The sequence below is a fragment of the Herpailurus yagouaroundi genome, unplaced genomic scaffold, assembly GCF_014898765.1.
Source record: "Herpailurus yagouaroundi ecotype Mexico unplaced genomic scaffold, PumYag 165, whole genome shotgun sequence".
NCBI lineage: Eukaryota > Metazoa > Chordata > Mammalia > Carnivora > Felidae > Herpailurus > Herpailurus yagouaroundi.
Window position 1 is genome coordinate 21,742,120 of NW_024412406.1, and position 27,192 is coordinate 21,769,311.

Below are 27,192 nucleotides of genomic sequence, written 5' to 3' on the forward strand. Positions count from 1 at the left end.
GTCTACAGCTCCAAGTCACCCAAGAAAGAGGTCCTCAAAGGAGAGTTCAAAAACCATCGACTGAAGAGACAGATGTAAAACGCAGGAGTCCTGACTGCCTAATGTGTTTTATACCTCCAGGGATATTGAAAGAGAGGTTTTACTTTTACCCTCAGCAATTTAAAAGACCTTGTTAAGGTACAGTCTCCATAGAAACCTCAACTTCACACTCTGCTCTCAGCCTCTGTGCCTTGGAAGAATATCCTCTTAGACACATGCTAATGTTGTCCATGGGATGAATGGCTTTTCCTATGTTGTGAAAAGATTCTTGAATCACAGCAAACTCTTTATTCTTGTTCTCAAGACACAAGTTTTAAAAGAAAACTTTTAATTTGAGCAGTAAAGAATCTGTATATTTTCTGAGCGGGAACGATTTGTTTTGTTTTGTTTTCTAATTAAAACTATGAACATCTAAGCATCAGCACAGTGTGGTTGGTACTTAGATGTCAGAGTATCAGAGTTATAATCCTCATTATCGTTAGAAAAAAACTCAGCAGAGGCTCTCAAACCTCCTCAGCCTCAGTTTTCTGTCTGTGAAACCGAGGAGTTGAACTTGAAGTTTTCTTAGATTCTTCATCCATTAAATATTTTATGTCCCTGCAAATTAAAAAAAAAAAAAAAAAAAACAATGAAAAACAAAAAACTCAAATTCTGGACCATTCTGGCACTAGAGTGTAATATCCCAGTGTTAAATGGACCAGAGCACTGGAACAAGGCCTTGCCTACATAAGACTTCTATCCGTGTCATCAGGACTGCAAAGGTCTGGTTGTATGGAATATGTCAGGCTTCCCCCGAAGTTTCTCTTCCATCCATAAGGGTCGAGACAGACGACACACACCTCCTCTTCCAGCAGAGATTACAAGTGGAAAAGGGCTCTTCTCCTGTAGACCTCATAGCCCTTATCAGGGATAAAGAGAGAGAGCTCCTGAAATGCACTGTTCTATCACTAACTAGACACACTCTGCCTTGATTCTGGATAACCAAACTCATTGTGCCTTTTTTTCCCTCCTTGCTAGTCAACACTAAAAGCCCTAGACTGTCATTCCTCATCCATCTTCCAGTCCCCAGCCCTGTGAGACCACATGGTCCCTTTTCTTTTTCCTTTTCCCGACCTCTCTCCACCTCTAACTCCAGAAGCCCTTCCACTGTGCCCTTCAAAGCTCATCATCCATTATTAGCAAAGTCCTGCATGTTGTCAGCCTCGTTCCTAAATGTTCCTTTCACCTTCTTTGTAGAACAAAAGCCCAAATCTCATGAAGATACTGCTTCCCCGTAACACTTTCAAGAAACACTTTCTCCTACCGTCCTTGTACTGTTCAACTTGGAGATGGGGTACAAACCTTTCTTCTTCCTCCTTTCCACTTTTAGACCATTCTCCTTCTCTTTTCTCCGAAACCTGCCAGCTTTGAAGATCATGTCATAAGAGGATAACACTTGTAACTCTTCATTTTTGCTGTCACTGCTGGACCCTTCTTTACCCTACACATCTCAGTGTCTCTAGTTCCTACATCACTATCATCCTCCCTTAGGATTGAGATTCTCTCCTGACTTAATTCTCGGAAATTTCGATTTATAACCCCCTGGTCTCTCAGCCTTTTGATCTTCCGTCCACAGCGACCACACCCACCCACTGGGTCGCATCCAGTCCCTCCCATGGTGATATCCTAGGTCTGTCTTTACCAGTAACTACAGAACGGGACAGCGGGTTCTGCTCAGCCCTCAGTCTGCAGCCCCCATTAAATGAGGATTGAGCAACTCTGGTCATCAGTAAAAACCTTACAGCAACACCAGGGAATAAATGCCCAGGAACTTGCAGACACTAATCTGGCCAAACGACTTCTACTTGAAAAGTAAAAGATGGAGGGCCTTTTTGTTCCACATGAAGGAGCCCACGTGAAAATGAATATCAATGCCTATTTGTATTATTTACACCACTGTTCTCTTAAGATAATAAAATACATGACTGTAGTATCTACCCACATTTTCCACAGGGTCACTTAAAGAAATCAGCAACCAAAAATAAGTAAGTAAATAAACAAATAAGGCAGAAGGAATACGAGATCCCAATGTAAACAAATAAAAATAAATAAAGGTTGCAGCTTCCCTAGTAAAGTCAACTCCAGAACATTGTGCTTTAGATTTACTTTTGTAAACAGTCTATATGGCATTGACTTAGTGTGCTACCCTAAGGTAAAGTTATGATTTTTTTTTTAGCTTAGTTTAATTTCAATTCTGAATGCAAGTCATTATCAAAATGCAAGGGATTTCGTTTACCCAGGCAAAAGAGCACTATTCACTAATTACAGACTTGATGTTAAATTAGATCCTCTTTCTCTGCAGCAGCAAAGTAATCAGATGAGAATCCCTTGCCTCTATTAAACATTTACATTAGAACTGCCTCGTTACTCCAGGATTTGTTTGGGTAGCACTATCAGAGGTTCTGAAAGGCTGTGGAAAACGCACTTGGTATTTCGTAGGAGATAGGTACCCACTTAGGGCAATCCTGACGTTACAGCAGGGTACGTGAGTGCACGGGTAGATCAAGAAACGTACCAGGTGCTTCTCAATGTAATTCAGCACAGTGGATCATCTGAGTACCCATAATGAAGGTGTTTATTCTCCATCTGCCTCAGGAAAATATTGCAAAGGGCGTTCAGTAATCTTTGATACATCCACAATTAACTGTTATGGAAACAGAAGGTTATTTAAATTATTATAATCTGAGTTTTAATCTCATTTTAAAAAGCAAGAAATCCATTTAGGTTTCCATCGTGCCCGCTGACAGTACATTTTCTAAGACTTCTTTATACAACACAAGGCATGAGATTTGAGAGACTATGAGGTTTTTTGCTTGCTTTAAACCCTGGTGGTTCACAGTTGAGTGGGTGGCACCCTGCCAGCCATTTCTGCTTAACAAAGGAGTGAACATAGCCCAGCTCTGTTTTCTGTATTCCATCCCATGGATGGAATTCCATCCCATGGATGGGCATACTTGAAGGGGTAATTGTGGGCCAGACAAGCGACAGATGGCATGTTTGCACCAATGAGATGTGCTCGTGCAGGAGGTTCCTTCCTCACAGTCAGACCCAGGAAATGGGTCACGGCTCCATCTACATATGAGATTGCTCCAGGAGTACAGACAGACGTAGGGCACAGTTGCTCAGATGGACTGGCTTGGCATTAACTCTGAGTTTGGCAAAGGTCAGGGATGACCCACATTTGACTTACCATAGTTCTGAGTAATCACTGGACATTTCCTTTCTCTAGGAGATGTCCCAGAACCTTATTAAAACTATTTCCCACTGGACCCAAGAACGCCCAGCACTGACTTCCGTTGTTTGAAGTCAGATTACTCCTGAAAAAAGAAAAATTAAGTTGATTTCTGGAAGGATGAAATCCTCCCTTACAAGTAGTTTTGGGGGAAATCTGAGAATGGAATCCTGCTTTGCTTCCAACTCCCCCGACTGTTTTGTTGGCTTTCTACTACAATCCCTCCCATCCTCTGACCTGCTGTATCTCTTCCCTTCCTACCCGACCTGCATACTGTTCTCCTGATTTTATAGGTAAGAAAGAAAAAATTCCTTAAAGACAGCAACTGGTATTAGTTACCATCATATCCCCAGTATCTAGCACAATGCCAATAATATAATAGATGCCTAATAAATGCCTATTGAATAAATTTTGAAAGGCTTATAGGATGATGAGAAAATAAGAATTAGGACTGTCTGTGTGGCATAATGTATATCCCCAAAAGAGAGAAGGCATGTTTAGACAAAAACTCCATGTGTTAGATTGTTCTAATGATGGTCCCCAATGAATCATACTTCTTCCATGACCACACTCCTTTGCGACATCGTTGTAGCTGCTCTTCCTGTCAAAAGGTAGAGTGTATTTCTCCATCACCCCCTCCTTGAATCTGGCTTTGTAAGTTTTTGACCAATAGAGCATAAGGTAAGATACATTCTGTCAATTACGAAGTGGAGTCCTTAAAACATTTGGCAAATTCTGATCCTGCTTTCTTGGAAGACTGAAGCCAATATATTGGGAAGAATCTGGGTGTAGCCTATTAGGGCACGAGCGGCCATATGGAAGAGAACCAAGCCGCCCTAGTCAACAGCCATCGCCACTGCCAGACATGTGAGTGAGGCCCCAGTCAAGCCACTCACAATCAGAAAAGGAACCACCTATGTTGCACAGCAGCAAAATCATGAGAAATAATCAGTGGTGCTCTCCTGGGAGTCAGTTGTCCAGCAACAGATCGCTGAAAGACTCCATGCTGGCCAGGCTGTAAGTACCTCTCCTCCCACCACCAATGCTTGAACCCTGTGCTGCTCTCTCACAAGACTACAGCTACTCTCTGGGGCACCTGGGTGGCTCAGTCGGTTAAGCGTCCGACCTCGGCTCAGGTCATGATCTCACGGTTCGTGAGTTGGAGCCCTGCATTTTTCTCTGTGCGGACGGCTTGGAGCCTGGAGCCTGCTTCAGGCTGTGTCTCCCTCTGTCTCTGTTCCTCCCCTGCTTGCTCTCTCTCTCTCTCTCTCTCTGTCTCTCTCAAAAATAAATAAAGATTAAAGACTATAGCTACTCTCTCAGGCTCAGGGTATTTCTCAGGCTTCCCCAGCCAGCCACTGCTCAGAAGCCACTTGCTTTAATCCATTTTCCTAAGCGTCTATATCTTTGCCTCATACCTGGATCTCCCCTTTTTTCTAGCTCCCTCTGACAAATAGGTTGGTTGGGTGGTCTATTTGATTTTCATTTGAAATTCTTCCCCATGAACCTACTAGTTTGTTCACCCACCTTGGGTTGATGCAGTACAGCCCACAGAGGACCAACCTTCTTCACATCCACCCATTTCTCATTGAATCTGACCAGATTCCTGGGACACACAATGCCCAGGACTACTGCTTCTTTGGACCAGTAGTTCAACTGGGGATATTTTAAAGAAAAAACAAATGTGGAAAATGATAATTCACATAATGGAAAAATATTATGGAACATTATCTTGAACACAAAGCTATTCCCTCTCTCTGTATTCCATTAGGGCTTTTACTATTTGTAGTAAGTTCTTAGACTTCATATCCGCAAAGTCTCTACAGTGACTTCCAGGAAGCTCTTAACCAATTCATTTCATTGTCATTTATTATCCCAGGAGTATCCGTGTCTGTTTTCTTGGTTCTGTGTGCTCTTTGCAAGGTGAATGTCCTTTCACCTGGGTCTAGAGTCTTCTTCTGTGGGCACAATCTTTTCTCATTAATTTTCTATATACTTTGGAAATATTAGTCATTTCAAGTTCTTTTTTAGTGGGAACTTTCATTATCTGGTTGGGGTCCCAGATAAAAATGGCAATGAAACCCTTCCAGAATTCCAAAGTTCCAGAGTTAGTGTGACCACTAAGCTGCCCCAGGGGGCTGCTGTCACGTGGGTTTCTGTTTCTCAGTCATGATCACTGCACCTGCAGAGTTAGCCACTGTGCCCATGGCAGTCTGCCATGGCAAATGGCAGCAGATTTCACTCTTCTGCTCTTCCCTGGTCACCAGCGTCCTCTCCAGGCCATGGCCTCCCTCCTGAATATTCACCTGCATACAAGATCAAGATTTAGGCTCTGAACTGAACATTAGCCTTTCCATTTAGTCTTACCTATTGACTGCCACTCTCCAGAAGTGACAGAGGCTGAAAGCTTTCTTAGAAAAAAAAAAAAAAGTGAGTCACTCAGCGGCAATGATCTTCCTTTAGAGACATCATACCTCTGTGTCAACAACAAAGGACAGGGCATGGCTCAATGTCCACCAAATTTAAGTGCATCTGGTAGAGTGCATATTGCTTTTTAATTTAAATTTTAACATTTTATATCATAACGTTAATGTAAAATAATTCTTAGGAAGGCACTAGCATGGATATGCCACAGGGATGGTTCAAGTATAACCTTATATTTACTTGGCTCTAGAATTTTGATGTTCTGTGAAAAGAGTATTTCTGATCATTTTAAAATGAGGGCCACATAGGGGCACCTGGGTGGCTCGGCCGGTTGAGTGTCCGACTTCAGCTCAGGTCTGATCTTGCAGCTCATGAGTTCAAGCCCTACATTGGGCTCTCTGCTCTCAGTGCAGAGCCCGCTTCGGGTCCTCTGTCTCCCTCTCTCTCTGCCCCTTCCCTTCTCCCTCTCCTCCTCTCCCCCACCCCCGCCACCTCCCTTCCCCTTTCCCCTGCACGCTCTACCAAAAATAAATAAATATTACCCAAAAAATATTTGTTTCATAAATAAATAAAATGAGAGCCACATAGAAGAGGAATAGGTGGGAGAAAATAAAAGAGCAGTTTCTGCCCTTCTCACCATCCCAAGACCAAACCAGAGGAAGATGCCATGATCTGTAGCCTGTCTGATGCCCACATTTGATCAGACCTCCTATAAGGAGGGGACACTGAGAAAATGTACTAGAGAAAGTGCAGCAAAAAGTCCCACCTAAACAGACAGACACGGAGCATCTGTCCCCAGAGCAAGGGCTCCCATCCTCAGGGATTTTGACATTTGCTGGGGAACCAAGGGTGTGGTAGAGTGAAAACTGCATGCATTTTAGATCGGACAGATTTGGAGGCCTAATCCAGACTTTGCTGCTATCTCACTTCCCATTCGGGGCCGTGTCCTCATATTTACAGTGTTGCCTTGCAGTGTGTTGTGAGAATGAGGATAAAAATGTAAGTAAAGTATGACATACGGGAGATGTTATTGCATCTATAAATAATACTATGAACTAATCAGGTTGCAGTGAATGTAATTCACAAAACTAAGATACATCCTTTAATGATTTCTCTATAGCTTTTTTCTTTTTTTTAGTTCTTTCAGGCTGCTGGGATATTTTTCTATCATACCTGCTTACCCAGCTTAGTTTATCAAAAAAGAAGTAGCCCAAACAAACTACACCATTATGTCACTCCAAAGCCCACTTCCATGAAAAAGCACCTGAATTCCTTGTTCTCCAAGATTCCACTTTGTTCACAATAGTGCCCCAAGGACCCCAAGCCTCCATACCCAGGGTCCACAACTAAAGATGCATTAAGGACCAGACTATTCTGTGCTAAAACTACACCCAGGGATCACTATGACCCCAGATTCTGAAGACTATTCCAGAGCCTTCCCGAATGTCTGCAGCTGAAATCATAACAATGGCATTAACAACCACCACTGCATACTGAGTGCTCTGTGTCAGGCATTGTAGTAAACGTTCTATGTTCACCGTCAACTCTTATCCTCATAATAACTTATGAAGTATTATTACCCCCATTTTACAGACAGATCATTTAAGGCTTAGACGGGCTAAACCACCCAAGATCACACGACTGGATAGCGTTAGAGCCAGGATTCAAATCCAGGCTTTTCATGCACATTATATGTGTGTTTCAAACTTTTTCCTCAGCAGCAAATGCTTTTTATCTGAATATTACTCAGATCTCTAATAAATAAACCTTGCAGACCCAGTTGGTGTTGGTTTAACTAGTGCATGGATGCTAAGAGATCCCCACAGAGCCCTGAGGTCTGTGGAACAAAGTGAAAATCATTCACGCACTAAGCTGCCTGCAAATGGTGTGCAGGAAAATACTTTGAGGAGAATCGAGTACCACAAAGTTCGTCAGGACAAATCTGAAGGAATGGAAACGGAAGTGCTGCCATGTTGGGAAGCCGGGTAGCCTGGATGGTCTCCCTGCTGTTCGCCTGCTCCCCTCCCCTCCATTGCTCCATTTCTACTGATAGCAGAAGACCCCTTCACATAGCTTCCGAAGAGAGAAAAAAAAAAGTGTGGGTCATCCACCTTCCCCTAGTTTGGCTACTGGAGAAGAGACTGTCAAAGAGAGTATCAGGAGTAAGAAATTCTCCCAAAGAGTCGTTTTGGCGTTGGCTGGGTACCTACACATGCCCCTCCCCCAGGGTCCCTGTGACGGTCCGTCCCAGCAGAATCACCGCTCAGGAATGGGCCGGCGTGTCCCGCCCCTCACCTGCGTTTTTTCAACTTTGCAGGTGCAGCACCAACGTCATACCGACTCTGTTCACGCCAACCTGGGTGGACACTGCTAATCTTTTACTTGACACCTGTCACCCACGTGTCTGGGCAGAGTCTATTTCAACTTCTGCTCCCACTTCCGTTGCTTTTCTCAACGTCGGCCTCATGGACTTTAATGTGGGAAATGGTCATTTTCTCAAAAGCTGGAATTTTCAGATTACCTTTGAGAACTGTCGGTTACTGAAAGAGGCTTTGATTCTCAGCGCGGGCCCAGAGGAGTTAGCTCTGTTTATTTGATGAACGCATAAAAAGGCCCTTCTCCATGGTCTGTTAATTAGATATGTTGTGGTGGTTACTTTATCGAACTGGGTTGGCACTCACCGTTCTCAGTCTAGGGAAGCTGCTGCCCCTTCATCCTGTGAGTGACAGTCTTTGGAAAACAGTGATTAAAAGGTGCAAGCTCTAGTAGTTCATGTGCACACTTGTAATTTTTTTATAATTGCTTTCTTACGGTGATCTAAACAAATTACAGGTAAGAGAGGTACAGCTTTGCAGAGAAAAGAATCAGGAATGAGTTCACAGTCATGCCTCATGCAATACATACATTATAACCCCCTTCTCTAGTATTCCCCCCGCTAAAGCCAGCAAATGCCAATGTTTCAGATTTACTCAAACTGGAAGATGTAGAGAGGAAATATGTGCAAACACAAGATACACAAATTTTAAAATTCTACTCTTTATCAGTGGCATACAGTTTAAGATAGACTGTCTCTGGCTCATTACTAGGGTCTTTTTCTTAACTTTTAAGCAATTATCTCCTGGGAAATATCAGGATTCATTTAAAAATCTTTTTCCTGTACCCTAGCTGAGAATCCTTCCAAGACGTTCTGCTCTGCCTACCTGTAATCCACCTCTGCTCTGCAAACAACCGTGACTGCTGGCTTGAAAAATAAGCACCAACTTGGATTCTAAAGTAGCCAAGTGATTTCTTCATCAAGAAACATAAACTGAAAAGGGAAATATCAAACCCATTAAAATTGAACAGAACTTTAAAAATATTATTTTACTTATAGAAAGGAAAAATTCTGCGTTGGAGTAAGAGAACTATTTTAGCAAGATGAATATATGTATATATTTGCAAAGAATTTAGTAGAACCCTAAAATAAGAATCCAGAGGCAAGTATTCCTATCGAGAATTTACTATACATTTCACATAGGATCTTTGCCATACTTTAACATATGGGTCTCCTATCACATTTAAAAAATTACTTGAGACATAAAATTGAAGATAAAATATATTTGCATCTACATGAATTCTAGAAAGAACAAATCTAATCCACAGTGCTGGCAAGCAGGTCAGTGATTGCCTGGGTAGGGGAATGGGGGTAGGGAATAGTTGAGGAGGAGCCCAAGTGCATTTGGAGGGTGATAAATGTTCTATGTCTTGACTGCAGGGGAGTAGTTTCATGGGTACATACATTGGTCAAAACCCACTGAATCATTCACTTAAAATGTGATTTTTTTTATTGAATATACATTACCTTCCATAAACATGAAAAAAAAAAACCCAAAGGGATGCACATTTCAAACATATACACTTAATATATAATAAATACAACAAAATATATATTATATATATTCAATGTATAGTTTTATCTTGTTGTATTTATTATATATTTCTTTAAAAACATATATATATAGATATATAGATATAGATATGTATATTTAAACCAAGGATATCTCTAACTTAATTTTGAAAACCATATATAAAAATCTTCCTATGTCCCCAAATTCTTCCTATTTATTGTTTTCATGTCTTTATCTTTTTCTGCCATGCTCCATTACTGACCTCTACTGAGCATTAAGTGGATTTTACAAGAAAATTTATTATAAATCCTTCATAGGTATCCTTTCTACCAGTTATACTGGTTACTGTTTCTCAGCAATACTTATATTTAACAAAACTATTGCATCTAACTGATATATTTCCATGAGAATGGCTGGTGGAGCTATCTGCAGGGTCAGAATCATCATATGCCCACTGGAGGGGCTCAGTGGACTTAAAACCTACTTGCCATGGGCTGCGGTCTACTGAAATCATTCTCTCATCTTTTTCCAATGAGCTTTAAATTGTTTTATTATACTTTTAAAATATATCTCCTGTCTTCAAAAATACCGGATCTGTATTAGTTTCCTATTGCTGTTGTAACAAATTACCACAACGTTGATGGCTCAAAACATTTATAGTTCTGGAGGTCAGAGGTCAGAAATGATTTCACAGGGCTAAAATCCACACGTTGGCAGGGCCATCTTCCTTTGTGGAAGCTCTAGGGGAGAATCTGTCTTTGCCTTCTCCAACTTCTAGAGGCCATCTGGCTTATGGCCCCTGTTCAAAGTGCCCCACTCCAACCTCTGCTTCCACGACCGCACCTCCCACTCTGACATTCCCACCTGGCTCTTATAAGGACCCGTGTGATTGCACTGGGCCCATCTAGATAATCCAGAATGATCACCCTGTCTCAAGATCCTTAACTTAATCACATCTGCAAAGTCCCTTTCTCTATGGAAGGTAACATACTCACAGGTTTGGGAGATTGGGAAATAAACATCTTTGGGAAATCATTCCACCTAGCACAGTATCCAAAATCTGCTGCATGAGATCTCTCCTTTTTAAAAACAAAATGAGGGGCGCCTGGGTGGCGCAGTCGGTTAAGCGTCCGACTTCAGCCAGGTCACGATCTCGCAGTCCGTGAGTTCGAGCCCCGCGTTGGGCTCTGGGCTGATGGCTCAGAGCCTGGAGCCTGTTTCCGATTCTGTGTCTCCCTCTCTCTCTGCCCCTCGCCCGTTCATGCTCTGTCTCTCTCTGTCCCAAAAATAAATAAACGTTGAAAAAAAAAAAGAAAAGAAAAAAAAATTAAAAAAAAAAAAAGAAAAAAAGAAAAAAATAAAAACAAAATGGACTTACAACAAAAAGCAAACAACCCAATTCAAAAATGAGTAAAGGATTCGAATAGACATTTCTCCCAAGAAGATATGCAGAGGACCAAACAAGCACATGAAAAGATGCTCAGAGTCAGTAATCATTAGTGAAATGCAAATCAAAGCCACAATGAGACATCGTTTCATACCCACCAGGGTGACTATTTTTTTTTAAAAATGGAAAATAATAAATGTGCACAAAGATGTGGTGAAATTGGAACCCTCTTATTTTGCTGGTGGGAAGATATGGGGTGCGTGCAGCCTCTGTGCAAAACAGTTTGATGATTTCTCAACAAGTTAAATACAAAATTACCCTATGACCCAGCAATTATACTCCTGGACATATGCCTAAGAGAATTGAAAACAGGTGTTCAAACAAAAACCTGTATGATGTTCATAACAGCACGACTCACAACAGCCGAAAGAGGGAAGCAATGCAAACATCCATCAGTGCATGAATGGATAATCAAATGTTGTACATGCACACAATAGGATATTATTCAGTTATTCAGTCATAAAAAGGAGTGGAGTACTGATAAATGCTGTAATATGGACGAACCTTGAAAACATTACACTAAGTGAAAGAAGCCACTCCCTAAAGGCCACGTAGTGCGTATGATTCCGTGTATTTGAAATATCCAGAATAAGCAAATCCAAGGAGACAGAAAGAAGCTTAGCGGTTTGCCAAGGGAGGGGGAGTTACTACTTAATCGGTAAGGGATCTCCAATTGGGGTGGTAAAAATTCTGGAACTCGAGAGTAGCAATGGTTGCACGATGTTATGAATCAGTTTTATGCCACTGAAGTATACATTTAAAACTCAGTAAAATGGTAAATTATACATTTTGTGTATTTTACTACAGTTTCTAAAAACTATGTAGAATTGTTTCTTAATTCGTGTCTTTCAAAATTTCTTTTCATAAGCACTTTCATACCTGTATCTCATGGTTCTCGCACACTTCAAACCGTTCAAGCTCTGAGTCAGTTTTTTCTCCACATGTAAGCAGCAGAGTTGCCTCAGCAACCTATGGGTGGGGTACTCAGGTGTAAAATGGGCTGTTTGCAGCTTCCAGATTTTCACATGAGAAGGGTTTCAAATCTGACTCCTGTAGTGACACCAAGGTTATTTTCCACAGTGAGTCATTGCGTGTTTGAGTGACATTCTAAGGCAACCTCCCAAATCATCAGCAATGTCGCTATTGGATGAATCAGTGATTTTTTTAAGGATTGAGAAAGACCAAGATCATTTTTAAAGAGTCTTTCTTTCTCAGACACAAGCCACCATTCTGAGCTGACCTTGGAGGCGAATTACCAGTCCGGCGAGTTGCACACAAAATGTTTACATGGTGCTTCCTTCAGGATGCAGAGAAAAGTTGCTCCTTGAAAACCTAGCCTTTTATCTGTAAGCAAAGTTCATAGATTATAAAACTACAATTACACTTTAATAAGGAGTGGATAAAATTGGGTTCTGTGGAAGATGTGCAGCTGAAAATAATGTTATATTTTGTATTAATTTGCCTTTTTGTGCTTGTGTAAATCCAGCTGGCACAATGGGCCTCCTGAGCATTTAACTAATAGTGTGATTATCTCCATTTCACTAAGGAAGAAGTTACCCTGGGGGAAGCAACAGAAGGTCCAAATATCTGGCTTCTAACAGCAGGGCCCGACTTCGAGAGAACATCGCTTCCAACATATATTCTGTGAACATCAGCCAGGTTTGCTTTTTTGTAAGTAAGAGTTTCTAGAATAAGTTAGAAAATATTGAACAGTATTTCAATGACCTTCTTTTGAAGGTTGACCACTTATATGAATCTATTAAAGGTTCTGAGTATTCCTATAGTAGAGAAACTTGCTAGATTTTGTTTAGCCTAGCATATGTTTGATTCTAGAATTCATTATGACAAGTAACACTGTTTGCAACCTATAGGAAATTATATTCCAAAGGACTCATTAGAATTTCTTGTACACCATTGGTATTTATTTTTGTCTTGCCCTCAATGATTAGCCCATAGGAAGTAACACGATCTAATGCAGTGGAGAACCTGGGAGCTCATTTTCACTCAGCCCCAAATAGTGTGCTATCGTCTGCCAATTATGACTGCAAGAAGGTGAATCACATTAATATTGAGTATAAGAATTATATTACCGTCATTAAATTCTACCACTAATTATACATTTAATGGAGAGAGCAGGTGTCCATAAAAGCAAGAAAATGAACAAATACCCATTCTTCACAGGACTCTCGTGAGCTATGAGCTACTGCCAGAAAGCATGAGCTAGGAGTCATGTCCATAGACCAGGACTTCTGTGCAAAACCGTTTGGGGCAGGTGGCCAAGGGGGACTCCTACTCCAAGACTGACATGCAGGGACTCATGGGAAATGGATGGCTGAGAGTATTAAGGAAGAAAAGGTGTCCCCTTGACCCTCTCCTGCAGCAGTGGTTCAAATTTTCCCATCTCTGTGAGGTCAAGACCTTACCCTGGATAGAGTAGTGTTTCCATCATGGTGCAGAGGCTGACAGCAAAGGGAGAGGATTGGAGGGCTGTGTGTGTGTGTGTGTGTGTGTGTGTGTGTGTATGTGTGTGTGAGACACCAAGCACACTGAAGCACTACTAGATGTTCACTCCTACTCCTGGTCATTTGCCTAATTGAAATCTAAAAATAGGTGGTCACTGTAAAACAAATAACCTGTTAGACTGTCTTCAACTAGGTATCTCCAACAAAAAAAAAAAAACCCTTCTTGTTTCACAGTTGTGTGCATAAAATTCAGTGTGCAGCTTTCTAACCCAACACTCAACAGTAGCAGTTGGTTTTCTCCAAGGATCATGCATGTAGAGATAATTGTAAGTAAATATAAGCATTTAGAGTAAACAAGGTTAAAATCATACACTTAAGCTGCGTGACAAATTCGTATGGGCTACTAAATAGCAAGACCAACAAAAATAAAGCATTTTTTTTAAGACTTGTGAGATCATAGAATGACGATAATTTGATTTTATTTAAAATACCCACATCTCCCAAAATGCGCTTGAAGACATTCCCAGCTACCACAGTGTACTCATGGGGATATTGCAGGACATTTTAAGTGTTCAGAGGAAACACAGTGCTGCTGGACATCTGCCAGTCACCCTGCAAACTACTAGCTCCTGTCCATTCACATTTTCAACATCAGACTGCGTTACATTTCTTTAGACACTGCCATATCTTTGCAAAGCCATGTGGTTGGCGGTTACTGTGACAAAAACCAAGTGTCTCAACAACAAGCAGCGTGGAACAGAAAATGAAGGTGGAGGTGTCTAGTCTGATTCCCAGCTAGTTGCAGATCCTTCTAGCTCCTCCAGGCAAGGTTGAGAACAGGAATCATTTCTTATTCACCTTTGCACGACGTCCAGTAGGAATACAATGCCTCGCATACAGCACGTCCTCCATAACTATTTGGGACATGTTATTGCTACACAATGCAACAGAACATAGCACATCACCACAGTGCAAAGTACTTAATATTTTGTATATAACAATGGTGAATGTGTTTTTGCAAATCAAAGCCTGTGCTAAGGAGTCTGTGGGGAAATCATTTTGTCCATATGGGATGAAGCAAGAGAATCCACGGAGTCTTCTCTTCTGACCCACCTGAGATACCATAAAGGCCACAGAGTTCCTCAAACTGTTAGAATAATGTGTGCAAAATAGTTTCATAAGTGAAAGAGGAAAGGCATCAGCAAATAAACCCCTCGAAGTTAAGAACAGGATAAAGGAGGCACCAAGTTTGTTCCAAATGTTCCAAATGTCCTAGGCAAAAGAGAGACAACATGAAGCCCCCTGGGGAAATGCATAAAGAATGAGAGTCACAGAGACCCCACTATGGAAGGGGAAGGATGCGGAGGATTTAAGAAACATTGTTAAAAAGTAAAAAGTAAAGCTGTACATGGGTAGCTAGCTTTGCAGCCACATCAGGGATGATCAAGAGGGAAGACCAGCAGGGGGAAGGAGCTGACCAAGAAGGAAGCAGCATCTAGACTGAGGCTGCCCTGGTTAAGAAGAAGAAGGAACTCAGCACAGCCCCACTCAGGATGGGAGGGTAGGAAGAACGGGGCCACACTACGCCATCTGTCGCCATGATCAGTGTTTCCCCAGATGTAGTAAGCAGAACACTGTAAGCATGGGAGTGGAGTTAGCTACTACAGAATGGGGATGTCTTTTTCATTGTCATGGATGTACGAACATCCCACGCACTTTAATATACATCTAGCATCAGACCCACAATTTCACAGTATTATTGCCAACAAGAAGGCAGAAGTAGTAAGCATTTTTGTTACCCACCTGACACGTAGGGCATGGACCTCAGGTGAGCCCCAGAGCTGCTAGGTGGGTCTATCTGAACTCATGAAGACAGTAGGCAAATGTTGGAAATTAGACAAACACTGTTTATGATGATTCCCCAAGAAATTGGCCCTGGCTTTTCTCAAACTTTGTAAGGCCTTGTTATACAAAAAAAAAAAAAAAAAAAAAAAAATTAACATGCAAAACCTAACTTTGGCAGAAAGAAACTTGTTTGCTGGTGCATCTAGGCCGGAGAGCAGTTGTTTGGAAAATTGCAAAGGGAACAAGTAAAATACTTCATGCCCAGTCATCCAAAGGTACAACTCTCCAGATACGAAAGGGTGTGTATGGTAGTAATATCAGGCTTCCCTATATTTTGAATACCTAATGTGGCACAGGTGTATTTAGGAAAAAACTTTCTTTAACCATAAACTGTCTTGTTTTATGCCTTTCTTTTTGCCACAAGGAAGAGTTCTCATTTATTAGAGTAAGTTTATCATTTCGAAGGAATAATATAATGATGCAATTCAAGATGAAAAATATGTTTATTAGTTCCTTCCCTGAAGCGTGATCTTAAGGAAAAAAAAGTTTAAGAGAATAGTATTTCATGTTATTATTTTCCCACACTGATTTTCAGCAATTTCCAAAGTATTTCCTGTTTTTAGTGCTCTAATCCACTTATACCCTCCTCAGGGAAAAAGATGATCAAGGAGTATTTCTTGGTAAAGGCTCTGGATTTATTCCAGATTGTTTTGTAATAATAATAATAATAAAAACATTCTGGAGCATAATCGTTGGTAGAAATGAGGCCGGGATGCTAGGAACAAGCTTCTTTAACAAGAGCATATTCCGTGTGTAGAACTTGTTGAAATGCTACCGAACTGAGTGTTGAGAATTACTGAGAATGCTGTGTGTGTGTGTGTGTGTGTGTGTGTGTGTGTGTGTGTGTGTGGAGAGAGAGAGAGAGAGAAAGAGAAATATTCTCACTCAATTAAAAGAATGTGCATTTACTTTTAGGACTCGAAACCAATATTGATTTCTAGTCTTCTCATTTATAGCTAAATCATTTTCCCCAAGGAGAAGAAAATAACGCAAGAGAATTTGTTGATATAATGAATTACTACTGAGTTAATAAACAGCTAGGAAATAAACCCATGTCTTTATGGGTACAAGTGTGATTTATTAAACACAAGGAAATCATAAGAGTACCCTCAACTCCAAATCCAAATGGATGTGAAAAGTAAAAGCAGCAGCTACCTACAGTATTTAAAACTAACTTCAGAATTCACTTTAAGAAATGGCTTAGTGTATAAATGAGAATTCTAAAACATGAAAGGACCCATCATCACCAGTGGGTATATAGAGAAGAAATTAAACACAAGATTGAAAATGGTTTATTCTAAAATGGGATTATAGGGGCACCTGAGTGGCTCAGTCAGTTGAGCATCTGACTGCTGGTTTCGGCTCAGGTCATGATCTCATGGTTTTTGAGATGCAGTCCCACATTGGGCTCTGCAATGACAGTGTGGAGCCCGCTTGGGATTCTCTCTCTCCCTCTCTCTCTCTCTGTCTTTCCCCTGCTCATGCATGTGTGCACACGCTCTCTCTCAAAATAAATAAATGTTAAAAAAATGAGATTATTAATGAAGGGTGGTAGGAGCTGAGAAGAGAGAGATCACTGTCCAGAGAGCAATCGAGAAGGCTTCACAGAGGAAGTGGCATTTGATTTGGATCCTGAGAAATAGGACTTTGACATGCAGAGATAACTAGGAACTAGAGAAAGAAATTCAAGACAGAGGAACCATAATAAGCAAAGAAACAGAGAGATAAAAGCATGGAATGTATAGCCTTCAGGAAAATTATACTTAATTATATAAACTATATGTGAGACAGTAAAATGCAAATTAGGTCAAGCCCTTTCTTCTGCTGATTAATAGTCGCACATTTAAACTCAGGTGTTGTTTCTTCAGGGAAATCACACACACTCGGTTGGGGTTCCCTGTACATGCTCTCCTTACTCCCATACGTTTCTATCAAAGCACTTACCACACTTGGAAGAAGTTCCTCATCTGTCTATCTCTTTTATCCGCACACTCTAGAACGGTGGGGGTGGAGTTGGTCTTGATCATCAGCAAATCCCCAGCACTTGTATAGAGGCCTTTACGATGTGTAATCATCATTTGTGAAGGGGAAGGAAGGAGGGAGGAAGGAAGGAAAAGGAAAAAATGATAGCCGAGGCCATATCCTGGAAAGTCTGAATGTCAAATCAAAAAGTTGAAAATTCAGTAGCATGGCATTGAACGTTTCTGAGCTGGAGCCTGGGAGGTGGGGTGGCTGGAATGATCAAACCACAGGTGGAGGGTGATTCATCAGGCTGTAATGCAGAGGATGTATGGGGTGGTCCGGCTGGACCAACCATCACACGCCCGTAGCTTAGTCAAGTACGTATGAGTGGTTGATCGACTCTTAGGTGATGGAGAAGTTTTGTGTCTTGTGTATCCACAGACAGTGTGAGTTTCAGGATCCTCTATCTTCTTTAGCCAGTGGACTCTATCTTATGTCTCTAGAGATGTGAAAACGCCACCAGAGACTGCTTGGTACTATATTGAGAGAAACCGCCTCTTCTGGAACAGCTGATTTTTCATCAAGGGTAAGCATTTTTGTTGAACTACAACCCATTTAAAAAGAGATGGCATGTAATGTCATATGGAGTTAAATGGGGTTTTTGAATTGATTCAGCTCATAGCTCCTGAGGCCATGCACAAAGGGCCAGATTTGAGGTAAAGCCTAGATATAAGCCCAGCTCTACCATTTATTCACTGATAACTGTAGGTGAGTCCCGGAGTGTCTCTGATCTGGTTCCCTCATCAATAAAGTGAGGGATTTAGTACAGGAAATCATTAACATGCCTTTAGAGCTACTGTGTGGTAAACGTATTATTTTACAGCATTACAAAATGAGATATTTACAAAAGCATCACAAATTGCTAAAAGGTATACATTTTTTATGGCCATCTTAAAAATAAACCAATGTGATGTGCTCAAAAAGGAAGACATTTACACAATTTGGTTGAATTCTCCATGTTGATGGTAAAACCAAGTAGTAATGGAATTGTCCAATGATATTTGCTTTCAGAATTTAAAATGGGGTGAAAAAAAAAGAGCCAGCTAAAATTTAATAAGCAGTCACCACCATTGTTTATTGAGTTGGGTTTATAAAAGTTGAAGACATGAAGGTAGAATGTTAATAAATGTCAATGTATATAATATAGATACTAGCTGATTACTACTGACATTTCCAGTTCTCTAAGAAATCTAATTAATTGCCAAATGACTTAATCATAGTCAGTACAATTAGCCTGATTTAAACCCTTTTTCCTCGAAAAGAATTATTAAATTTTTACTAAGACTCAGTTTCATTGTTCTAATCATATGAGTAAATATTTCTTCCCTCCAAAGTCAGAAGAACACTGTAGAAAGAGCGTATTTCTTGAACAATAATTGCCCTTTTTATTCTTACTTAGAAATGGTCAAGGTAAACATACGTTATTCACTAATGAGCTTAATTTAATATTAGTTTAAGGTCTTAAAGTTAACTACAGGTCTAGAAATTACAAAATTCACCAACATATGAAGCCCTTACAATTTCATGAGGTTCACCAGATTAAAGGATATTCATAATTGAAATTTAATTGGACCAAGCACAATTTTATATTTTTTTTAACATTAAATCATTTGCCATTACAGTAATAACTTATTGGGCCCATAGAGCTAATATGGATTTTTTTTCAAATTTTAATCACAGAAATTATACCCAAGTCTTGCCTTACCTAAAATATTAAGCTAATAATTTTTATGAGATAATAAGCTCAGAGAAAAATATGTAGAGGTTTTATAAGCTATGATTAAATTACTCTTATGTGATGAAAGAGTCTTCTTTTTAAAAAATGAACCTCAAAAATGTGTGATCCATTAATTCCCCAAGTTTTCTGAGAGAAGTTAAAAATGGAAGAGGAAGGAAAAGAAGACATGAGAGAGAGCTGACTTCAAATATGAAATCATCACTGTTAAAAGCTAATTACCTTCTTCCTTCACAGAGAGGAAAGGTGTGCAGGGAAGACCAGTCTCTCGTTTACACACACACTCATACACATGTAGTCACTCACACACACGTGCATACACTCAGACAAAACACTTAGGCGCATACACAATAAAGTAAAAGGGAATCTCCTGTTTTAAATAAAGTAATCTCTCTTTTAGATCGATAAGGCAGATGACCCCTCTGACGGTTTCTTCCCATTTATATTCTAATGTAGATCTCAAATAGACAATCATGATTTTGTCAAAAGTTTCTCAAAGTGGCCATTGCAACTCCCATTCAAACACGGTGTACTTATGCCAGTTGGAGAGATGTGCACTGAAGTTAAAGCTTTGAGGGAGCAAGTGTTGGTCCCAGAGGGCCAAACACTCAGAAAATCCCATGAGAACTGCACAGACAGTAGGAACGGTTCTTGAACAACTTCTACAACTTGTTGTCTCTGGAGTATGCCTACTGACCAGTCATCACTAATTAGAAGCCCAAGGAAATTCCCAAAAAATAGGCAGAAGAAACTAAAGAAAACATTTCTCAAGGATACAAAGATAAGACTGAGGAAAGTTCTTACACAATTTTGAGAAGGTGGCCCAAGCCAAAGTTTGTCCAAAGAACGTCAGTCTGATGAGAACTGAACTCATCAATCCTTCGAGTTGGCTGGAGGATGGACTTCTGGAGCCTGTGCCCATCCCTCCCTTAGGATTTCCTCCCTAGACTCACAGGAGAAAGTGAGGAGGGCATATGGTCATACATGGAGTGGAGGTGTTCATTTATCAAGGCATTTTACCATCGATAATAATGTTCATATTTAATCAGATAATGAAAGGATTCAAACTTATTTGAAAATAAACTCAGCAACAGCAAAATAAGAAATCAGGAGTTCAGATAGAACCTGGGTCCCAGTAATTCTCACAGTTGAAGAGATTCCTGAGTGGAAGACTGTGGGGTCCCCAAGGGAGCACCCACTCACGAGTCAAGGGCCCTGGGCCTCAACAGCCAGGGGTTTCTCCAGGACTGTTGGCTCTTGACCCCCCCCAGATACCACAAACCACCTTGACAGTCTTAGAAGGGAGTCAGAAGGGAGAAGTCAGGGGATATTGACAGCATTTGAGGGACTCGGCCGAGTGATTTTCTGCAAAGCAAGGAACTAGTTGGCATTGGACAGAAGTAATGCCTATCTATCTATCTATCTATCTATCTATCTATCTATCTATCCATATAGCCATATATATATAATGTTTTATCTGTTTTTGAGAGAGAGAGCGAAAGAGGGGCAGAGAGAGAGGGAGACAAAGAATCTGAAGCAGGCTCCAGGCTCTGAGCTGTCAACACAGAGCCTGACACGGGGCTCGAAATCATGAACCATGAGATCATGACCTGAGCCAAAGTCGGATGCTTAACCGACTGAGTCACCCAGGCACCCCTTTAATATATATATATTTTTTTTAATTTGAGAGACAGAGAGAGAGAGAGAGAGAGAGCATGCATGAGAAGGAAAGGGGCAGAGGCAGAGAGAGAGAGAGAGAGAGAGAGGGAGAATCCCAAGTAGGCTTCATGGTCAGAGCCAGCCAGTTTTGGGGGGCTCAATCCCATGACCCTGGGATCATGACCTGAGCAGTAATCAAGAGTCAGGTGCTCAGCTGAGTGAGTCACCCAAGCACCTCTCAAAACATTTTTGAATGGGTTGGCATAGTGAGGAGAGAGTCTTACAGTAGCTATTGATGAATAATATGTTAGTCTCGATAAATTAGCAATTTGAGTTGGTTCAGTCTTATCTCCCAGGAGCAATTATTTCCTGGAGTAAGCGGCTAAGTTATTTTTGCTTGGCCTCAACACTGTCTAGTATGCTTTCTCCCAGAATTATTTAGCACAGGAACAAAAACAGTCAGTTTGGGTTTTCATGATATACGACACCATAGAGGTTATGAGATTTGTACTGCCCGTTTGCTAAGCCCAGCTCCTTAGCTAATGAGCCGTGTGACCGAAGCCACTGAATTCTCTTTCCGTGCTCTCCTTTGTCTCACCTGCATAATTACAGCTTATATTTACTGACCTGTTCCTACTGTATTCCACATGATGTTTTAAGTGTTTTACTTAATTCTTTACAACAGCCCAATGGGGAAGACAGTTGAGCGCTTTCGCCAGGTGAGGAAACAAAACCAGAGAAGTTTAATACCTCTGCCATCACGTCACGAGAAAGTGGGAGAGCTGTGATGTGGCCTATGGTGGCCTTCAGAGAGCTCCCAATTCATTGCTTTGTGGACCGCCCCACTACAGGCTTGCGGGGAGGACTGGATGAGATAATCAGTGCGAGACGCCTGGTTCCTGACATGTGATATGTAATCGCTAAATGCGAGCCGCTACCATTAAACTATTAAAATGAAAACTCAGTGAAAAGTGCAGAGTTCGGATGAAAATAGGATGCAGACATTGCTCTGTCTCGATTTTGAGATTTCAGAAGGTGCAAAGTATAAAAGTCATAACCATTTTTATAAAAAGAGGAGAAAAACATCCCCTGTAAAATAAAAACAGGTTGCATACGTTATAGTCATTCTTGCTGCACCAGACGGTCAGAGATTACAAGGTTCCAGGAAAGTCATTATTATGCACCACTCTGCTACCCGCCCCCTCCCGACCTGATAGATAAGAAAGCCTCTGTCTTGGGGCGCCTGGGTGTCTCAGTCGATAAGCAGCTGACTTCGGCTCAGGTCATGATCTCGCAGTTGTGAGTTCAAGCCCCGCGTCGGGCTCTGTGCTGACAGCTCAGAGCCTGGAGCCTGCTTCAGATTCTGTGTCTCCCTCTCTCTGCCCCTCCCCCACTCACACTCTGTCTCTCTCTCACAAATAAATAAACACTAAAAAAAAAAAAAGGAAAGGAAAAAGAAAAGAAAAGCGTCCGTCTTCCAAGTTGGAATAGAGGATAGCACACCTCTATGGGACGTATCCATATCTGCTCTCTGTCCTTAACATTTAGTTCTAAACTACCTCCCCTGCGCAGTCTGAAAACCCCACTGGTTAGATCAGTGAGTAAATGCCTTATCCCGTCAAGGCAGCTCTGCCCCCAGGATACAAAAGTCTGAGGCACAAAGAGCCGCAAAATCCCGTAGGAGGTGTCCGTGTCTCCCTGACAGAGCCACATGATGGTGATGATAACAAAATGTTCAGCGCCCTCTAAGGGTTCTGTATCCGTTATCGCTCCCTCGGCCCTATGAGATTGGTACTCTTATTGCACCCCCTGTCAAGATGAGTAAACCGAGGCATAGAACGAAGGTAAGTGCTTGCCCTGAGTCAAACAGCTAAGGAAATCGCAGGGCCAGGATTTGGACCCGGGCAGCTCGGCTCCAGAATTGCGTGCTCATCATAATGTGGCAGTGCTGCTGTGGGAACCTGGTACACCTCAGCTACCTTCAATATGTATTGAATTAAATACATATATTCAGTTAAACACAGTGGAAGTTTGCTGCAGGCCGAGAAGAAAAAGCAGAAGCAGGGATTGAGGTAGATCTTAAGAGACGTGGGGAAAATTAAAAGGCAAAGCGTTGCCCCTGTGGATGTAAGAGGAAAGATAGAGCAGAGGGCAGTGGTCAGGGCGCCGGCCCAGGGCAGGTACACGGAAAACAGGAGTTGGTGGGCTGATGCTGAGTGTCATGAAGCCATTGCTCTTAGTGGGAACTTCCTCATCAAGTGACCTAATTGTCTCTCTGAAGAAAACAAGAGCTCTTGTTCCCAACTGGGTGACAGGGGCGGTGCAGTGGAGCACAGAGTAGACAGGGCTGTGATGGGCAAGAGTGACGACAGCCCAAGTGAGCGAAGAAGCCAACCAAGATCTGGGCAGGACAGGCTTGTGGAAATCGAGTGTGAAAATGAGAATCAATGTCATTTGTTGCTGCCTTTTTTTTTTTAATGTTTATTTATTTTTGAGAGAGAGAGAGAGAGAACACGCACACGAGTTGGGGAGGGGCAGAGAGAGAGGGAGACACAGAGCTCGAGGCAGGCTCCAGGCTCCAAGCTGTCAGCACAGAACCCAGCACAGGGCTCGAACCCATGAACCGAGAGATCATGACCTGAGCTGAAGTCAGACACCTAACCGACTGAGCCACCCAGGCGCCCTGAGTTGCTGCCTTTTTTGAAGAGATGTGTGCATATACCTACTTTGGGGTAGAAGCTGAGCCCTAGGACCTGAGTGGCAGGTACCCCATGCTTCAGAGAAAGGGGAAGCCAGTTCTGGATGGGGGAGGAAGAGGACTTTGACAGTGGGGAGAAGGCAGTGGGCAGAAGTCAGGAGCCCCAGGGAGAGCTGGGGGAGGAGGCACAAGGGAGCCCTGGAGGCCAAAGCCAGCAGCTGACCGACTTTACAGGAGAGCATCAGCGCCCAGGGGAGTTGCTAAGTTGTCCCTGCCGAGCGAGACCGCCCTCCTCCGTCTCCAGTGTGAAGTCCTCAGAAAGGATGCAGTGTGCGCTAGCTGGCCCTTTTCTGCTTGGCCACATGCCTGGGCCCACGGGTCACAGCCAGTGCTGTGCAAGACTCAGCCAGTGTGGGACCTGGAGGCGCAGAGGGTTCATGTCAGCAGCAGCCAGGTGATGACTGGCCTGCTGTGAACAGCGCTCAGAGGCTCGCCGCAGGGTTCACAGAAGCCCTGCTGGAAAGGAGCCTCGCTGGCTGCAGCAGCGACCCAGAGCACCCCCCACCGACTTGGCCAAAGAGCAGCGACCCAGAGCACCCCCCCACCGACTGGTCCGCCTTTGGCCGCTCACAGTCCTACCCTCTGGGCCGCTTCCTGAGATCACCTCCCACATGAGCTCCGGGCACGCAAGTCTTGTCCTGGTTCACATGGGGGAAAACCCAAAACTAAGACAGTCTCCATGGCTTTTGTGTGAGTGGACTGTGAAGGCTTCCACAGCAGGAAACTGCCCTGAGTGCAGCCTGACAAAAAGCAAGCTAGATGGGTGCCGAGAGCCTCACGGACGAGAGGAGTGGCGTCCGGGTGGCTCTGGGACTCGCGGGCGAAGATGCACGTCCTGCTGCCTTAGCCTCCCTTCCCTTATTCTTTTTGTCTCTCCATCAGGGTATCTGGCTGCCTCTGTCCTCTGTCCTGCCAGCAGTGACACTGGCTGCACAAACAGCCCGGTTAAAAAATGGGCAGAAGAATTTGAACGGGCCCGTCACAAAGGAAGACATGCGTGTGGCCAAGAAGCACATAGCAGTTCTCAACATCGTCAGTCATGGGGGAAACGGGCATTAACACCGCAAAGAGAAACCACCGCACGCTCACTGGAGTGGCTAAAAGTCGAAAGAGTACCAGGAGTTGGTGAGACTATTAATGGTACAGCTCCTTTGAAAACCGTTGGCAGTTTTACAAAAAACTGAACAAATGCTTACGGTTCAGCAACTCCACTCAAGAATTCCACCCAAAGACAGGGGCAACTGGGTGTCTCCGTCGGTTAAGCGATGACTCTTGATTCCAGCTCAGGTCGTGATCTCATGGTCATGAGACTGAGCCCGATGTCAGGCTCTGCACTAACAGTGTGGAACCTGCTTGGGATTCTCTCTCCCTTTCTCCCTGCTCCTCTGCTGCTCACGTGTTCTCTCTGTCTCTTTCTCAATCTCTCTCTAAATAAACAAACTTGTTTTTTTAAAGACTTCCTCCTGAAGGTAAATGAAACATGACCACCGGAAGATTTATACAAGAATGTTCATAGCAGCTTTATTCAGAAGAGGCAAAATGCAGAAGCCATCCAGGTGCCCATAAGTAAGAGAAAAGGTAAACAAAGGCTAGCATAATTATATAAAGTAATAAACACGGATGGACATGAAAATATTGGGCTGAGCAAGAAGGGCCTTATCAAAAGACAATATAGTAAATGCTATGTGAATGTCTAGGACACATAGAATTAATCCGTATAGTTGAAAAATGAAAAAGAATGATTGACTTGTGGTAAGAATGAGATTGGAAAGGGGTAAGAGAACTTTCTGGTGTCAAGGAAAAGTTCTGTATCTTGGTGAGTCTTGAGTTCCACAACTGTATGCATCTGTCAAAACCCACAGAATGATACATTTAATATACATATATATCTATGTAAACTTTACCTCAGAGGCAAAAAAATGAGCCATAAACAAATGTTGAGTTCTAATTAATGATACATATAATGAACTGTTTAGCGGGAAATGTACTAATGTCTAAAACTTACAGTGAAATGCATTCAAAATTGGTTTAATGTGTGCTCAGACACATTACTTCAGTAAGGGTCAGAAAATGTGACTTACAAGCTCTAGGAGTTGTTTTATGGTGCTCACTGTCCTCTTTTCGGTAGCTTTGGAATTTTCCATAAAGTAATGTTCAGAAAATCAGGAATGACAACCAAAAAAGAATACCTAATTTATTGAGAAATTACTTTGTGCCACGCTCTCTGTTATCCTTATAGCTTATTTTTAAATTCTCTCAAAATCCTGAGGGTGGATATTATTATCTCCATTTATCCTCAGGAGAGAAAACTGACACCCGGAGAGGCTCAGTGAACTTTTCCAAGAGCAAATGGCATCAGATAAAATGAGGCAACTACTTTGGAAACATTCTGACCGTTTTCCGTAAAACTAAACAAGTACTCATACCCCAGAAATTCCTCTCAAGAAATCCTTTCCAAGAGAGATGGAAACATAACGTCCATGAAAAAGACGCGTACAAGAATGCTGATAGCAGCTTTGTTTATAGTGTAGAATCCAAATACAGGTCTTTCCCAGTTTAAGCTCTTAACGTTCATGGTATCCTGGTTTAAAAAAAAATGGAAGCCTATCCTCCATCCTCAAGCAGCCATTGCTTAGGTGGGCAACCGGGTGTGTATTTACAAAAGAATGTGTGTCTGTCTGCTTTTCTTGGTTCTAACATCTCTCTTGATCATGACTCTCAGACGGCGCTAGCACACGAGGCTAAGGGTGAGGAGTCAGAGCCAAGAAGATGAGATGCCGTCTGGGAGCCAGGAGAGTGTGAGCCGGGCAGGCTGGCAGCACAGCTCTCCGATGTCTGAGGAAGCCGGGGAGAGGCTGGCTGCAGGGCCCTGTGGCGCCGGGGTCAGAAGGACTGAGCATCCACACGCAGTGGCCAGCACAGACTCCCGGTGCCCTGAGACCAGCAGGAAACCACACCAAGAGGACGGTAGGGCTCAGACCAATCTAAAGTCTACGGCAAGAGTTTGGGCCGCAAAAAGAACTGGGTGTACAACCATAGGACCTGGTTGTTTTTTCTTTTAAAGCAGTTTGAGGCCCACCACAAAATGAAGCAGAAAGTACAGAGACTTCCCACATATCCCTTACCGCAACACAGGCACAGCCTCTCCCACTGTCAACATCCCCCATGGGTTTTGACAAACGTATAATGGCATGTGTCCACCGCTGTAGTATCATACAGAGTAGCTCCACTAACCCCCAAATGCCTGTGTTCTACGTGTTCCTCCCTCCCTCACCCCAGACTCCTGGCAACCGCCGATCTTTTTACTGTCGCCATAGTTTTGCCTTTTGCAGGATATCATCTGGCTGAAACTGTACAGTAAGTAACCCTTTCAGATTGGCTTCTTTTAAATTTTTTTTAACGTTTATTTATTTTTGAGACAGAGAGAGACAGAGCATAAATGGGGGAGGGGCAGAGAGAGAGGGAGACACAGAATCCGAAACAGGCTCTGGGCTCTGAGGTGTCAGCACAGAGCCTGACGCGGGGCTAGAACTCACAGACTGTGAGATTCATGACCCGAGCTGAAGTCGGACGCTCAACCGAC

At 42.5% G+C, this 27,192-nt stretch overlaps 2 long non-coding RNA genes across 2 annotated transcripts in view; both read right to left on the reverse strand.

Moving 5' to 3' along the window:
- Positions 1-312: 312 nt before the first annotated feature.
- Positions 313-2,037, reverse strand: LOC121038212 (uncharacterized). Its single transcript, XR_005794232.1, has 2 exons — positions 1,381-2,037; positions 313-938 (listed from the first exon to the last, which is right to left on the reverse strand). It is a non-coding gene; the product is annotated as an uncharacterized LOC121038212 (long non-coding RNA).
- An 87-nt stretch (positions 2,038-2,124) lies between these two features.
- Positions 2,125-27,192, reverse strand: part of LOC121038209 (uncharacterized) — a 53,293-nt gene continuing 28,225 nt past the window's right edge. The window contains exons 3-5 of the long non-coding RNA XR_005794230.1: positions 5,493-5,616; positions 3,269-3,395; positions 2,125-2,722 (exon numbers count right to left, since the gene is read on the reverse strand). This is a non-coding gene — a long non-coding RNA (uncharacterized LOC121038209). The remainder of the gene's footprint in view (positions 2,723-3,268; positions 3,396-5,492; positions 5,617-27,192) is intronic.